Genomic DNA, 15,586 nt, shown 5'->3' with positions numbered 1-15,586 from the left:
CCATTGTACAGCTTATTCGACCTGCAAGTGAACCCTAACTGTCCTGAGTATCTCTGCCTTCTCCCAAGTTCCCACCTGTCATTCTTCGCGGGACTAACAGAAGTTATTTTGCTTAACCTTAAATCTACCACTCCATATTTCCCTGGTCTACATTTAAGATTTATGCCTCCTTAGTCATCTATTCAACTTATATTGTCCATTCTTTTGAGCCAGTGTACCATTTATCTCACTCCTAGTATTTAACTTGCTGGACCCCAACTCCTGTTTGTAGTTGGTACACATTTTACTGTTTATGTACCCAAGTGTACAAAAACGTCACCATATTTTTCTATAACTTATTTTAAACCTCATTCCATTCTGCAATGGAAAACTTAATCTTGCCAATTCAAAGTAAACTCAGGCAAGTTTGTCATTTTTATTTAATATGGATTTATAATTTCAATCATGTCAAGATTTAAATATACTTACGAGGCTTTCTCCCTGCCCTTCCCTAATGAAGATAATTATATTGTACATTCTTCTAGGTACGCCTGGAACTAGAAGGTCATTGTGGAGATAGAAATCTCTAGATGCTTCGAAATGTAAAACATCTGAAGTCTTATGTACAGGCACAGAATGGGAGTGCAATGAAATGAAAGTGTGTTATTTCATTTCCATTTGCCTTCTGGTGCCAATGATCACAAGTGCGTAAGCTATATTTTTACAAGATTTTCAGTGGAGAGGTCCAGATTGTATTGTGCAAACCATCTCATGGCAGGCCCGATAGCTTTCTTTCCAAGAGAGCTTTCAGACAGCGCTCGCTCTGCAGACTGACTGCACGGGTGATAACAAGCCTGCGGGTGCCTCACATCTCCATACAGACTTCTACTCTTTAGCACCTGGACTTGTGTTCGGCCTCCACTGAGCTCAAGAACAGAAGTACAGGTTATCCCCACTCTTGGACTCCGCACTTGAAGGTGGATTCCAGACTGGGAGTGGAGGCAGTGAATCTGCATCACCCGTACCCTCCCTACCGCCCACCACATACACAAATGATTTCCAACACCTTATCTCTTCTTTCCAACCCTCTCTCTTTCTTAACATGTTCCAAGAGTTTTTAGTTCAGATTTCAGGGAAAACTTCTTTGGCCAGTACGTGTGGACTTTCTGCCTCATATTTGACACCTAAACTTTTGCACCTAGAAAGGGGAAATGTGGTGTGTTTTCTCCCCGGCTTCATTCCTTCTTTTTCTCTCTGCAGTGAATGGTAGTCCTGGGCTGTACACTCTGCATTTCAGTGGTTATGGGAAAGCAGAAAAGAAGATTCTGCAATTAATATCTTAGATTGTTATTATGTCACACTCTGCTAACATCTTCACACACTTTTGTTTTCATTTCCTGAACTAAGGAGAAAAATGGCTCTTTCCAGAGGGCATGGCTGCCCCAAAGCCATGTTAATTCTCTAATTACCCATGCCTCACGTGGCTCAAGGTCAAGAGATACAAAGTGTCCTCTTTATAATGCTGGCGATAACTGTCATTCCTGCAGTCTCCTGTGGAAACTCCTGCTACTTAAAGATACAGGGCATTCACATAACAGAATTTTAAAGTGGACAATGATGTAATGAGATGAAATTGATATCACTTTTCAAACTGTGATAACAAAGGTAGGTATTTTCAAACAATTTAGATAAAATCAGTTACTTGATTTTAAACACCCATTCAATATAAGGGTATAGAAGAATTGAGGCTAAGATTAATGAAAAGGAATTTTGGTTTGAAACAGTGTTTTGATATTTAGAATTGATGAAAGATTTTTAGTATTTATATATGACCAGAGAAGGCATAGGTCTGTATGATTTTCTTCTTCTTTCATTTGGGGCAGGAAGTAAATGAATAAATGTCAAGAAATAGTGAGGAATTTTTTCAAAGTGTTGTTTCCATACCACGAGGAATGTTTTAGAATGAAACGTTTGCATCCGCTGTCCTCTTCTTCGTCACTGTCAACCTCAAAGGAACTCATTCTTCCCACTCACTTGCTGAAGATACGGTACAGTCTTCAGATTCTTACCTACCTCCTCAAGTCCTCTCACTCGTATGGGTTATTTTGCCCTCCAAGTAGATAATCCAGTAAGTACTCTAGTATTTCATTCTCTTATGTCCAGTGACCCTTTCCCCTCTACTGTTTAAACCTCCCTCCCCATGGTCACATTTTGGATCATGCAGCCAGTTAGACCTTCTAAAATAATAAATGGTTTTGTATGACCATAACTTTCTGTGCTACTCATTTAATTGACATAAATCCATGTCTACACCTAATTATGTCTGTATTTTTAATCTATGGAATCCTCTAATTTCCAAAGCGGCGGCTTTCTCTCTTCTTCAAAAATTGTTTATGTCTTCCCTAACTGTCAATGTTTATCTGCTTTAATCTTATCTTTCTATTATTTTCATCTCCTTTGCCCTCTCTTCATTACTCCTGTCTGGCAAAATCTGTCTTGGTTTGGATTCCTATGCCCCCTTTCTCCATGCCTAAATCTGTGCACATGTGATTTAGAAGATGACAAAGTCATGCAAATTCATGGTCAGAGCATCCATTTGTGTCCTTTCTTTATCAGCTTCTTTTCCCTTTGCTTGAAAGTAGTTATTTTAAACATCCTTCACTGTCCACAAATGTCTAACTCTCCCATCTCCTCTTAGTTCTCAACAGATGAATTCATCTTTCTACTTTTTATTTCACAGAGAGAAGGGATTATTATTCCCTTAAATTCCTTCAACCAACTATACAATTTTACCCTTCTTAATTATACTCATCTTTAGCCACTTCCTTATTAAAATAAAACATCTTTCATCCTGACTATGGCTACTACCTCTAACTCTTCTTTGAATAACATGCTCTCCCGATTCATTTGAGACTTGAGCCACTGATTATTTTATCTTTTCTCCCTTCAAATCTCCTTTCCTATTGATTCCCCTGCATGCAATATTCTTCACAGGAGGCAACACATCTCTGCAACTTTGCCCTATACCTTTCTTCTTTCTCAAAGCCAAATTTCTTTAAGGGAATTGTCTGCCATTATTCAATTTCTATTAACTCCAAATTCTACTGCAATTTCACCTTCACACCCACCTCTCCACTGAAACTCCTCTTGTCAAGGCCACAGTGACCTCTTTGCTGCTAGATCTAGCTGACATTTTACAAAATACAAATCATTTCCACTTACCTTCTTTTCTTGTAGTATTATTTCAACCTTGTAGTATTATCCATATTTTATGAACAGGAAACTGATCTTCTGAAAGCTAATTTGGTCACGATCACAACACTTAGAATAGCTATAGGTGAAAAAAGTTGATTTTGAATCAGGCGCATCTGACGCAGGATTCTGCATTTTGCTACAGTTAAATAAAAGGGATAAATCATATTCTCAAATTTGTTATTCCATGGATACTTATAATTTATTTTTTTTTACTTAAGATCATATATTTCCATGGTCTATATTGATAGTGGAGGCCACAACATCTGAGGTTATTAATAATTTAAGATGATCCATATATTTCTGGGGAAAGAGGAAGTTAATGTGAAAAGTTTCATCTCATGAATTTCTGAGCAAAAATATGGACACGCAACATGTTAGACACAGACTATTCTTCCTATGGAATGTAAAATGAATCAGGCAAAAGGATAAAGAGGAACATGGAAAGAGTAAAATCTCACCCACTGTTAGAAACCAGCTTCATTGCTCTAAAAAGGCAAATATTGATAGATTTCTGATCTATCTCTTACTGAATTTGGAGAAAAGAATTCCAAAATTTCCCCCTTTCCTTCATAACTCTCTTTCCATGAAGGAACTTATGTTTTGGTGATAAGAAAATTATGCAGAGGACTAATATAATCCACAAGAATTTTCGGTCCATTGCTATGTGTATAGGTATATGCAAAATGCCCTGGAAGTAGAAGAAAATGAGCTCTTGAGGGCAGGTTTCCAGGGGAAATGGCACTTGAGCTAATACTTAATGGACTGCAGATGCTTTACAGGTGGATAAGGGAGGGAAGGGCATCTAAGGGGAGAGACCAGCATGTGCACAGTGCAGAGACACAGATGGATATTTTAGTGTGTTTAGAGAACTACAACCAGTTATTCCAATGAAGCATTAGTCAAGACTTCAAGAAACCTAATTACCAGGGTGATAATTTAAAATAATTTGAAGAAATAAAAACAGCACAGTGGATTTATTGTTTCCACAATTGAAAATCTCCAGAGTGTCTGGTTTCAAGCACAGATGGATGGGAGGATTTAAAAGATGCCACAAGTTCTCAGTTTTGTTTCTCTCTCCTCCCTTTCTCCCCCCCTTTTTTTCCTTCCTTCCTCCCTCCTTTCTTTCCTTCTTTCCTTTTATTCATTCCTTCTCCTTTTATTCCTCCTCCCTTCCCTTTCTCTCTTTTCTCTTTCTTTCTTCTGTTAGCCTGGTCCTCAGACAAGCTGTTACCACAAAGAAGCAAAATAGCCACCAGCAGTGCTAAGCTAAAGCATCCCCATATTCTGCGATCACAGAGTATGTGTTCATTTTATGACTAATCTTCTGTGAATGAATGTAAATGTCTTGAAAATATGTTCTTTACTGCCCTTTCCTACTCTACTTTTTATTTTCTAGACATATTTTAGTTATACACATACCAGGTGAAGACACCTGCTCTAAATGAATGGGGAACCTTTGTCAGGGAGTGTAATAAATTAATGTATGAGAAAAACAAGTGAACTCTAGTAATTATTGGAATAATACAGGGAGACAAAAAATTGCTATGAAATTAGTGATGATAGACATATACCATATTGTCTCTGCTATGTTTATGTTATAATTTATTTAACCAGTTATATATTAATGTAAATATAGTGGGTTATTTTACCATTGCTATTAAACTCCGCAGCAAGTTTGCTTGCATACACAAGTTTGAAGCTATTTTCTTTGGCTACATTTCTACAAGTAAAAGTGCAAAGGAAAAGAATAATGTACATTCAAAAATATATACATATTAGCCAATAATTCTCCAGAAACTATTTCCCAGATTGTAGTTGCATCAACAATCTACTTGTTTCAATTGTCCAGGAGCTTAGTCTCCCTGAAATTATGTATCTTCCTAATTGTGAATATAATACAACTCTATTGGAAGAGAACTGCTTTGTGTGTATTTTCACAAAGCAGGATCTACTTATAGTCTTGTGTCCATTCATGGTTTGGTTAGTAAAAGGTGGCAGAGATGGTTGTCTCAGCAAATTTACTGTCTTGTGACTTAATTTCTAATCTTAAAATAGATCAGTGTGTCTACCTCCAGCAGTATGACAGGTGGAAGAGAGTGCTGACAAATCCTACATTTCTACAAGAATAGGTTAGCAGCGCAGACTAGAAAGAAGCCAGATGAAGGTGGCGTTTATCACTGGCGTTATGTCTTCGTGGGAAGGGACAGGAAAATGAATGAGAGAAGCATTTGGATGTATTAGGAAGCAGAAGGCAGGGAAAAGAAAGAAAACATCTCTAAACTAAGGAACAGATGATGCCTCTATAGCCCGAACTCCCCTAATCTTTCAGCCTGCCATCCCTGCACGTTCTGCCATAACAATATGTGTGGACACACTGAAATGTACTCAGCCTTGAAATTATTAATAATTTTCAAATTGAAACCAGCTGCATACAAAAGAATGTAAACCAAATGCTTGAATTGATTCCTTTGGCTTCATTCACTCCCAATTAAGACATTTATCCCATTAAATCTCACTTTTATTTTTAGCGTCCTTAACTGAACTCTGAGCTCTGAAGAATATTTCCAATTGCACATTTTAAAAGTATCTCTGTACCTGCTATATACTAAATGCTTAATGAGAATTTTTTTTTAATCCTCACCCAAGGATATTTTTCCATTTTTGTTCAGATGGAGTAGGAGAGAGGGGGAGGGGGAGGGGGAGAAGAAAGAGAGAGAGAGAGAGAGAGAGAGAGAGAGAGAGAGAGAGAGAGAGATGGAGGGAGAAAGAGACATCAATGTGAGAGAGATATGGACTGGTTGCCTCCCACAGGACCCAACCAGGGCCATGTATGAACAGAAACCAAGGTATGTGTTCTTGACCAGAATCCAACCCGAGACTCATTGGTCCTCAGGCCAACACTCTAACCACTGATCCGAACCAGCCAGGGCTTAATGAGAATTTTTAATAAGTTAATTTATGAATCAATTTTCATATGTCTGCGTGGGTTGCCCTCCTGCCACCACTCAAAGGAACTGAAATCCAAAAGAATACCCACCACCTTTATCTGTTCACTCAACAAACATTTAGTGCTAGGCCCTGATGATACAGAAATTGGCTCTGGACACTTTTATCCCTTGATCTTTCATTGTCTAAATAATGTGGAGAAGACAAAGGGGAGTGAATTCTTTAATTCTCAGAATAACCCAGGGTCATTTCCTTGGGTATATCTGGGGAATGTGACTTAAAGACATTTATGAAGTTCCCCCAATGTTTTAACAGCAGTAGTCAGAAGATGCAAGATGTAAACGTGTGTGTGTGTGTGTGTGTGTGTGTGTGTGTGTGTGTATATATATATATATATATATATATATATATATATATATATGTTTTACCTTGTTGGATGTTGCCAGTCCTTTATTACTTCATCATGCTAGGCGGTATTTTCCTGTTTTGTTTCAGTCATGTGAAATGGGAGGATAAGTAGTGAGATTCTCATCAGCATGTCTTTCATTCCCAACAATTAAAATTGCTAGTAATTTCACTTTCGTTTACTTCAAATGTTCATGCCTAAAATATGCCTTTCTATATTTTATAATCATCCTCCTTACTAAATGACTCTCATGTAGGTAGTTGAATCAGGGTTTACAGGGCCTGGAAAAGAAAGTTTCTTAAAAATTAAAAATAAATTAAAAATAAAAAGAGTCCAGCCGGAGTGGCTCAGTGGTTGAGCACTGACCCATGCACCAGGAGGTCGCCAGTTTGATTCCCGGTCATGGCATGTGCCCAGGTTGTGGGCCCGATCCCCCGTGGGGGGTGTGCAGGAGGCAGCCAGTCGATGTTCTCTCTAATCGATGTTTATATCTCTCTCCCTTCCTCTCTCTTTAAAATCAATGAAGAAAAAAAATATTTTAAGAAAGCTTCATGAATAATTGCATCTTTTGCACCTGTGGCCATACATTATATTTTTGCTATCTACTTCCTCATTTTTGCCCTTGAGCACGTCCTCCTCTTTGCCAGAGCTCTAAGGGTATGTAAGGTGATGGGGAAGATCTCACCTGTTCTCACTACAGCCCCTCCTCAGAGTACTCCCAGACTCAGCTCCAGCTCCAAGCCTCTGCTCCCTTGCTGTATAAAGTCACGTCATGATGGTTTGCTTCTAAAGTACACAACTACTCTAACTTATGTGTTTGGGCTGCCTGCCATCCAGGCATGCATTTATTCATTCACTGAGCAAATAATTTTATGGAGTCTCTGCTATGTACCAGACATTATTCTAGGTTCTTTCTAGATCTACTGCTTTAAAAAAAAGACAAAGTTGCTGTGCTCATTAAAGTTATATCCCAGCACCTGTCCTAGACTAAAATTTCCAGAAGGTTAATATGCTACTATCATTTGAATTACTTTGCCTGCTTTTGATGAGAAGGACAATATTCTCATGATGATGAGCATAAAAAGTGATCTAATTGATACTAATTTATGAGTTCAGTCTTTTGGTGGGATTGGAAATAGCGTCCTATTTTATGGCAATTTGGGAGTGGATGCCAGTGATGAAGTGAATCCCAAATCAGCTGGGTGTTAGAGTACCAAGTATGAATGGCAAATTATAGGAATAACAAAATTCTAAACTGGTGAGTCTCACACTTTGCTGCTCATTGAAATCACCTGGGGTACTTCTAAAAATCCCGACTCCCACCCTCTACCTCACATCAGTTCGATAATGCAGAGGAGCTAAGGTCTTACTTTTTTTTTTTTTTTTTTTGAACTCTGCAGGTTATTTCCACATGTGGACAAGCTTGACAGGCAATGCTCCAATCACATTTTTATCAACTTTTTTTTCTTTATTGATTTTCAAGAGAGATGAAGGGAGAGGGAGAGAGAGAAGGAAATGTCGATGAGAGAGAACATCAGTTGGCTGCCTCCTGCATGCCCCCCACTGGGGATCGGGCCCACAACCCGGGCATGTGCCCTGACTGGGAATCAAAACGGTGACCTCTTGGTGCATAGGATGACACTCAACCACTGAGCCACACCAGCCTGGTCATTTTTATCAACTTCTAATTTATAAACAAATCAACTGGGGATCTTATTGAGTAGAGATTCTGGCTTAAAAGATCTGGGGTGGGCCCTGGATTCTTTGTCTAACACGCTGCTATGAATCTGCCTACCATATATTGAGTAGCAAGGCTCTAAATGACATTTGTCACCTTATTGGGACTGTAAAATTGTGTAGCTAGCTGCCAGACCTTTTCTGAGCAGTGGTGACCTCAAACCCCAATCAGGATAGTGGGGGCACATCCATGTCCCATGCAACAGGAACTACCTACAAAACATTCGGGGAAGAAACTCTTCCATGTTGCAGGTTTTTCTGACAAGTTTGGAAAAACTCCCTATCCCAACCCAAACATAAGAGGGACCACTTGGACTTGCAGCTGGAGATGCTGATCTTCATGGTCTTCAGGAAGTACCATCAGCAGTACTTATCTTGTTGAACCAACAACTAAACCTCCCGGAAGAGAAAACAAAACCAAAAACAGGCTGATCGTCTGTATGTGAAACTTCTGTTTTTTAGCTTCTCCATAGCCTAAATGTGTTTCATAAGTGGATAACCTGAGTATGAATTATTCCATAATCCAGTGAGTGATTAGACAAATGATGGAAAAGACATGTTCATTTTGTGAAAGTGTAGCTTAGAATTGGGTAACATTTAGAAAGGAGACATCTTGCTCCATGTGTGGTCATCCCAACTGCTTCCTAAAAGGTGCTCCAGGTGATTACTTAGAGCCCCTAGCTCTCCACCCCAATTCTTTCTTTATTAACTATACGGACATTTTATTCTTGGACTATGTTTTTTTCTGTTTGGATTTTAAATTTATTTTAACCAGTGTCTCCAATTTTCAATTTCTTTCTTATATTAGAATGTAGAACAAAAACTGTATAATCATAAAAAATAACTGACATACAAAATGAAAAAGAAAAGTACACATTGAAAAAGAATCCTGTCTTTTTGCAAGAGGAAAAACATGACTGCATTTTAACCTTTCAGTCACAGGAGTTCTGATATAAATCCAAAACATTTGACTGTATTTGCTAAATGATATAATTTTACCAGTACAGAACGTACTCTATTATACAGTAATGTGTAATGTATTAGATATGCCAATACTAAATGCCCGATAAAAAGTCAGTGCATATTAAGCCAGGGATTCTAATGAACTTCATCTTCTGCTGTGAATTTATGTATAGAGTGAAGCAGATTTGAACCGAAAGTAGAGTTGGTAGGAAAGTGGAATACAAATGTATTAAAAACAAAACAAAACAAAAACTCTCCAAAGTACTTGTTTTCAGAGAATTAGCGATTATAGGTCACTTCAAATAATCCATCAATTAAGTGGTTCTCAACCTTCCTAATGCGGCGACCGTTTAATACAGTTCTCATGTTGTGGTGACCCCCAACCATAAAATTATTTTTGTTGCTACTTCAACTGTAATTTTGCTACTGTTATGTCTTAGGCAACCCCTGTGAAAGGGTCGTTCGACCCCCGAAGGGTTCACGACCCACAGGTTGAGAACCACTGAACAGAGACTCATTCATTAGAAAGGCTATTTTGTCTGCAATAACAACAAACGAGATGTATTTTAGCGTGCATCCTGTTTTCACCGGAGCACCCTTTTACATATGCAATCGCAGCAAATGCACCCACCCAGGTACACCTCCAGGACAAATACCAGTTATTCAGTTCATTTCATCCTATTCGGTCTAAGATGAATTCAGCAACTCAGCACTATTCATTCCAGCTCTGGCCAGCTGAGGAAGTCTTCTGTGGACATAAAAGCACCTCTAGTTTTCTGTTTATTTCTGTGACTTAGTACAAGTAAAATGAACAGGGTCCAAGAGTCAGGGTCACACTGCTTTGAATGCAGTAGAATCACAATTCATGATTTTATTTTCCATTATATTTATATTATTTTAAGATTTGTTTTTTTTTCTTTACTTAGCACATTATAATTAGATAAGTACTTAACACCTTTGTTTTGTTAAAAAAAAAAAAAAAAAAAGATTCCGCATCTATTGTAAAAGTTATCCAAAATAAAACAATGTTTTATTATGAGTCAACTAAACTTGTCCTTTAATGAACGTGTAGTGTATTTTTCAGGATATTGTAGTAGTTTTCTATTACTGCTTTAACAAAGTTGCTCAAAATCAGCAGCCTAAAATAATACCCATTTCTTAACTCACAGTCCTGAGTCCGAAGTCTCGGTGCAGAGTGGCCCCGCAGTCCTCTGCGTGGGGTTTTGTAATGCAGAAATCAAGGTACCATCAGAGCTGTGTGGGTTTCTGGAAGCTCTGTGGATGAGTCCACTTCCATTCTCATTCAAACTGTTGCTGAATTCAGTTCCATGTGGTTATAAGACTGAAATCTCTACTTCCTTGCAGACTGTGAGTTATGAGCCTTTCTAGTTCTTTAAGGCTGGATATCTCCCTATTCAAGGTTCATGATGTTGATTACTTTTGCAAGGATCCTCTTGCCATGTAACATAATGTATTCATAGGTTCCAAGCATTAAGGCATGAACATCGTTGGTGATGGTGGTGGTGGTGGGGATTCTGTCTATCACAGACAGGCTAATAAATGGATTCTGAAAAATACCGGGTTTTCCTTATGAAAGACCAACAGGATGATTAAGGAAGCTCAAAGGGGAAGAGAACATTGATGTCTGAAAATTCCTCCTTACTCACTGAGGCAGATGTTTTGTGAGTTTTGCTTTTCTTTCCTGATATGTACAAGGGTTCTTTAGAAATGATCTTCAACTACGCTAATTGATATTCCCCACAAAACAGTTTGGGAGTATCGGTATGTCGTGGCATTTCAGTGTGTCCTGAGTCCAGCATAAAGCACAAAAAGTAACTTAATTTTATTCACTTAAGTTTTCTTAAATCTCTTAGTTTGAAAAGTATTATAAATTAATTTATACTCAGTTATTCTTCATTGAAATCTGTACATTCATTTGCTAAATATATCTGTAAATGAGATGGGGACATAGTTTGTTCTAGAGTGCTTTCTGTAGGGAAAAAAAATCCTTTGCCGGACTAGATTGAGAAATCAAACATGCAGGATGGTTGGCTTTGCTAACTTCAGATGCTTAGACGATTCCATGTAAGTATGTTAAAGATAAGCTATATACCTATTATTGAACTTCCTCTCTTTGCAAGTGAATTTTAATAGCCACTTATAAGAAAACCTGTAAATCAAGTGGAACTTTTTACTGTTGAAAAATGATTGAAAGGATCATAAACGAAATGTAGTCTCAACATTAAGCAATAGTGTTTTTAACACCTGGTTCATAGTTAACATTGCCCACATTCATTTGAAAATGTCTAGAATTTTACAATTTTTTTTTCTTTATCTTCACCTGAGGACATTTTTGCATTCATCTTCAGATAGAGAGAGAGGGAGGAACAGAGAGATAGAAACATCGATATGTGAGAGACACATCGACTGGCTGCCACCCCACACAACCCCAACTGGGGCCCGGGACAAACTGCAACCGAGGTACGTGCCCTTAGCGTGAACCAAACCCGGGTCTCTCTGGACCGCAGGCCGACGCTCTAACCGCTGAGCCAAACCAGCCAGGGCTAGAATTTTACAATTTAACTACAAAAATGTGAAGGAAACTACCTTCCCAGACTCGTGAAGCAGTGGGGTGGTGAGGAGGGAATTTGGATGGAAGATGCTTTTCAAAAGGGAAAGAACTTAAATAATTTAATTTTTTAATATAATTTTTAAAAGTTGTTACTTAGTGTTTTTTGTTTTGCCCATTTTACTCTATCTTTAAAGTACAATGTTTTTTTCCTATGAATTTTCTAGAGTTACCTTCTCTGGAATATTTTATCTTCTTAATGAAATGAAGGATTCAGAATGTATGTGCAGTGATTTAAATACAAAAATGTCTTCTTTTTATACATTTCACCAGATATCATAACCTTGAAAAAATACTGTTACCCAGTATTATTTGAAAGATTTACATAACAATTCCAAGCATACATTTTACACTCTATTCCATCTATACCTCACGTTGCCAAAGCAAGTTCCTTAAGAAAGCTTATTAACACAAGACTATGAATTTGAAATGATATAAAGTGTATTTGAAAAATAGAAGTCAGTGCTTATTGAGAAATATAGTGGCAGGGTTCTTGTACATATGTAGAGCCAATGAATATTATAATTACATTTTAATTATTCTGAAGTGTAATTTTATGATTTTTCTGAGGGAAGTAGCTGGTTCACAGTACCCAATGCATTTGTTTGTTTAACCTTTTTTTGTTTGTTCGTTAATCCTCACCTGAGGATATTTTTCCATTGATTTTTTAGATAGAGTGGAAGGGAGGGAGGGGGAGATAGAGAGAGAGAGAAACATTGATGTGAGAGAGACACATCGATTGCTTGCCTCTCATATGAGGTTGACAAGGGCTGGCGATCAAACCTACAATCCAAGTATGTGCCCTTGACCAGGAATTGAACCTGTGACCCTTCAGTCCCCAGGGCTGACACTCTAACTGCTGAGCCAAACTGGCTAGGGCTATTTCTTTAATCTTTAAAGTAAAAGTTATACTTGAGAGATTTAGGGAATTCGTTTTCAAAAGGAGCAAAATAATTGTTTTAAAAATCTTTAAATTTGTCCATTCTATCCACAGAAAACACTCAATCCCTATTTTGTAAAGTGATTACATTACAGTACATTACATCATACATTGCAAAGATTATATTCCTCCAATAATTTTGATGTTCTCCTTAATAGCTCCCTGTGTGTGGTACACATGCCGAGGTAGCCCTCTCATCTCCATCATGATCCTGTCTCTCTCTGGAGGACATACACATGTCAGAGGCACACATGAAGAGCAGGTGGGAGGAGCAACATATTCATTCCTATATATGTGTCGTGTCATTCGTTTTCCCAAACTGAAGAATAATCTTCTGCAGAATGGAAGAAAGCCTATCGTTATGCTTAGCACAATGTCTTGCTTGTAATAGGCATAGGCTAAGATTAAATATATCTAGTAAATAAGTAGTTGATGATAATAGGTTTTATTTTTGTTAAAGCTTCGGGGTCCTGTGCCCAAAACTGTAAGAAGGACAATAATCGAAAGTTACTTTGAGGTTGTAAAATTTGTGATTTAGTGAGTTCCCAACATTCCATCATTCTTGGTTTACCTTACTATACATGAGTCTGGTCATCTTTATTTTTCTATCAATCATATCCCTTGTATCTACATTTGAACTGCCTTTTCTATTATATATATATAATATCATATTAGTATATATATAATAATAACATTATTATATATATATAAATTTCCATAAGTAAATATGTATTACCATTTTAAAAATCAAGTTTATTCTTTTCATTTTTTTGTAGGGCTCATAAAATTTTCTTTGGTTATTCTCATCTGTTCTCTAATCTCCTAAAGTTTTGGTTTTTTTTTTACTATTATCTTGCAATTATTATATTTGTCAAAGACATAATTTTTATATTTTTCTCTATATTATGTACAAGTGATTTTATTTTTTCAATTGTATCTCTTTTTTTTCTCTAAGTGCATGAAGATATATCATTCTTAATAATCCATTTTAATAATTAGTTTTGATTGATTTCATTTTTAGATAAAATTTTTAACATTTGGTATGTTATCTTCATAAATATAACACTTTGGTTAACATTCCAATGAAGATAATATTAAAATATGTGTTTGAAGGAAAATAAATGCTTATAGAAGATTTTAATTATTTTTTACATTCATGAATGCTAGTTTCTCTTCTAATCTTCCTCATTTGTCAAATTTGTTCTTAATATTCTGTCTTAGTTCCTTCAACTATAAAATGAGTAGGTTGGACTAAATTATCTCTAAAGTTCCATGGCCTGACAATTTAAATCATAGTCCTAGCCCTCATAAGATTTCCAAATGAAAAGGGACATATGACCTCATCGTGGGAAAAAAAAAAAGGGAAAAATAGTTAAAGGGCCTAAGAAATGGATAATGATGATGAGTATATTATAATGTATTGAGAAAACAGTCACTTAAGCTAAAACACTAACAATTTTATGGATTTCTCTTGTGTGAAAAACAAACAAAAGAAAACCAAAAACAATTGTTGAATGAATCTGATAGAAGAATGAGTAAAAAAAAAACAAAAAAACACAAAAGACTAAGACCACCTGATAGCACACTGTTTAATTCTAACAGCAATGATAATAGCTAATATTTGTGGAGCACTTCAATTGTGTGAAATATTTGGCATGAATTAAATTATTTGATCTTTAAAATTATACTGTGAGACAGAGCAAGTTTACAATTTCCATACAGATGAGCCTTAGGAGGGGCAATTTTTTGGAAGACAGGACAAATTACTTTTCTTGAAACCAGGATCTCATACAATACTGTTTTTATATCTACTATATGTTTATTTAGCCTGGATTTGAAATGTCCACCGGGTGGTACTAGATACCATTAAATTAATTTACACAAGATAAACTGAGGCATAAGATATGTTAAAAGACTTTTTTTTTTTAACCAAAAGTGATATATAATCTTAAGACCTGTGTACTTCTCTGTCCTAACTACCCATTTCACCTGCTTATATTTCCTAGATCATGTTCAGAATTGCCGGCGACAGATACATCATTCTTTCCTGATAGTCATACAACACATGGAATTATATTTACATCTTATGTTGTACACTTGTCATTTTATTGTCTCTTTTCTTCAATTTTTAACATGACTCTTTTGCATGTGGAACTTTTTAGTAAAACTTCAAGCTAAATTTTGCAAATGCCTTCTATAAAATACTCTTGATTTAATCAACCGCATATTGGAATATCTACCACATGAGCACACAGTAATATTTATCAAAATGAGTAGAATTGACGGTCATAAGTTTGAAATAAACTAGGTAAATTAATATCTTTAAAATTCCATCTGTATCATAAATCCCAACATTAAAAAGGGAATTATGGCCCTGGCCGGTTTGGCTCAGCGGTTAGAGCGTCAGCCTGCGGTCCGGAGAGACCCGGGTTCGGTTCCCGCTAAGGGCGCGTACCTCGGTTGCAGTTTGTCCCCGGCCCTGGTCGGTCGTGTGGGTGGCAGCCACTCGATGTGTTCCTTTCACATCGATGTCTCTCTCTCTCTCTCTCTCTCTCTCTCGCTCTCTCTCTCTCTCGCTCTCTCTGTTCCTCTCTCTCCCTCCCACTCTATCTGAACAAAAAATGGAAAAATGTCCTCGGGTGAGGATAAAAAAAAAAATAAAGGGAATTATGGCTCCCATGCTTTCATTGGTCATGTTGAGTTTCGTAAATGGGTTCCCTGTCCCGGTCAA

The sequence above is a fragment of the Molossus molossus genome, unplaced genomic scaffold (genome assembly GCF_014108415.1).
Source record: "Molossus molossus isolate mMolMol1 unplaced genomic scaffold, mMolMol1.p scaffold_m16_p_9, whole genome shotgun sequence".
Taxonomy (NCBI): domain Eukaryota; kingdom Metazoa; phylum Chordata; class Mammalia; order Chiroptera; family Molossidae; genus Molossus; species Molossus molossus.
Note: the sequence above shows the minus strand (reverse complement) of the source record.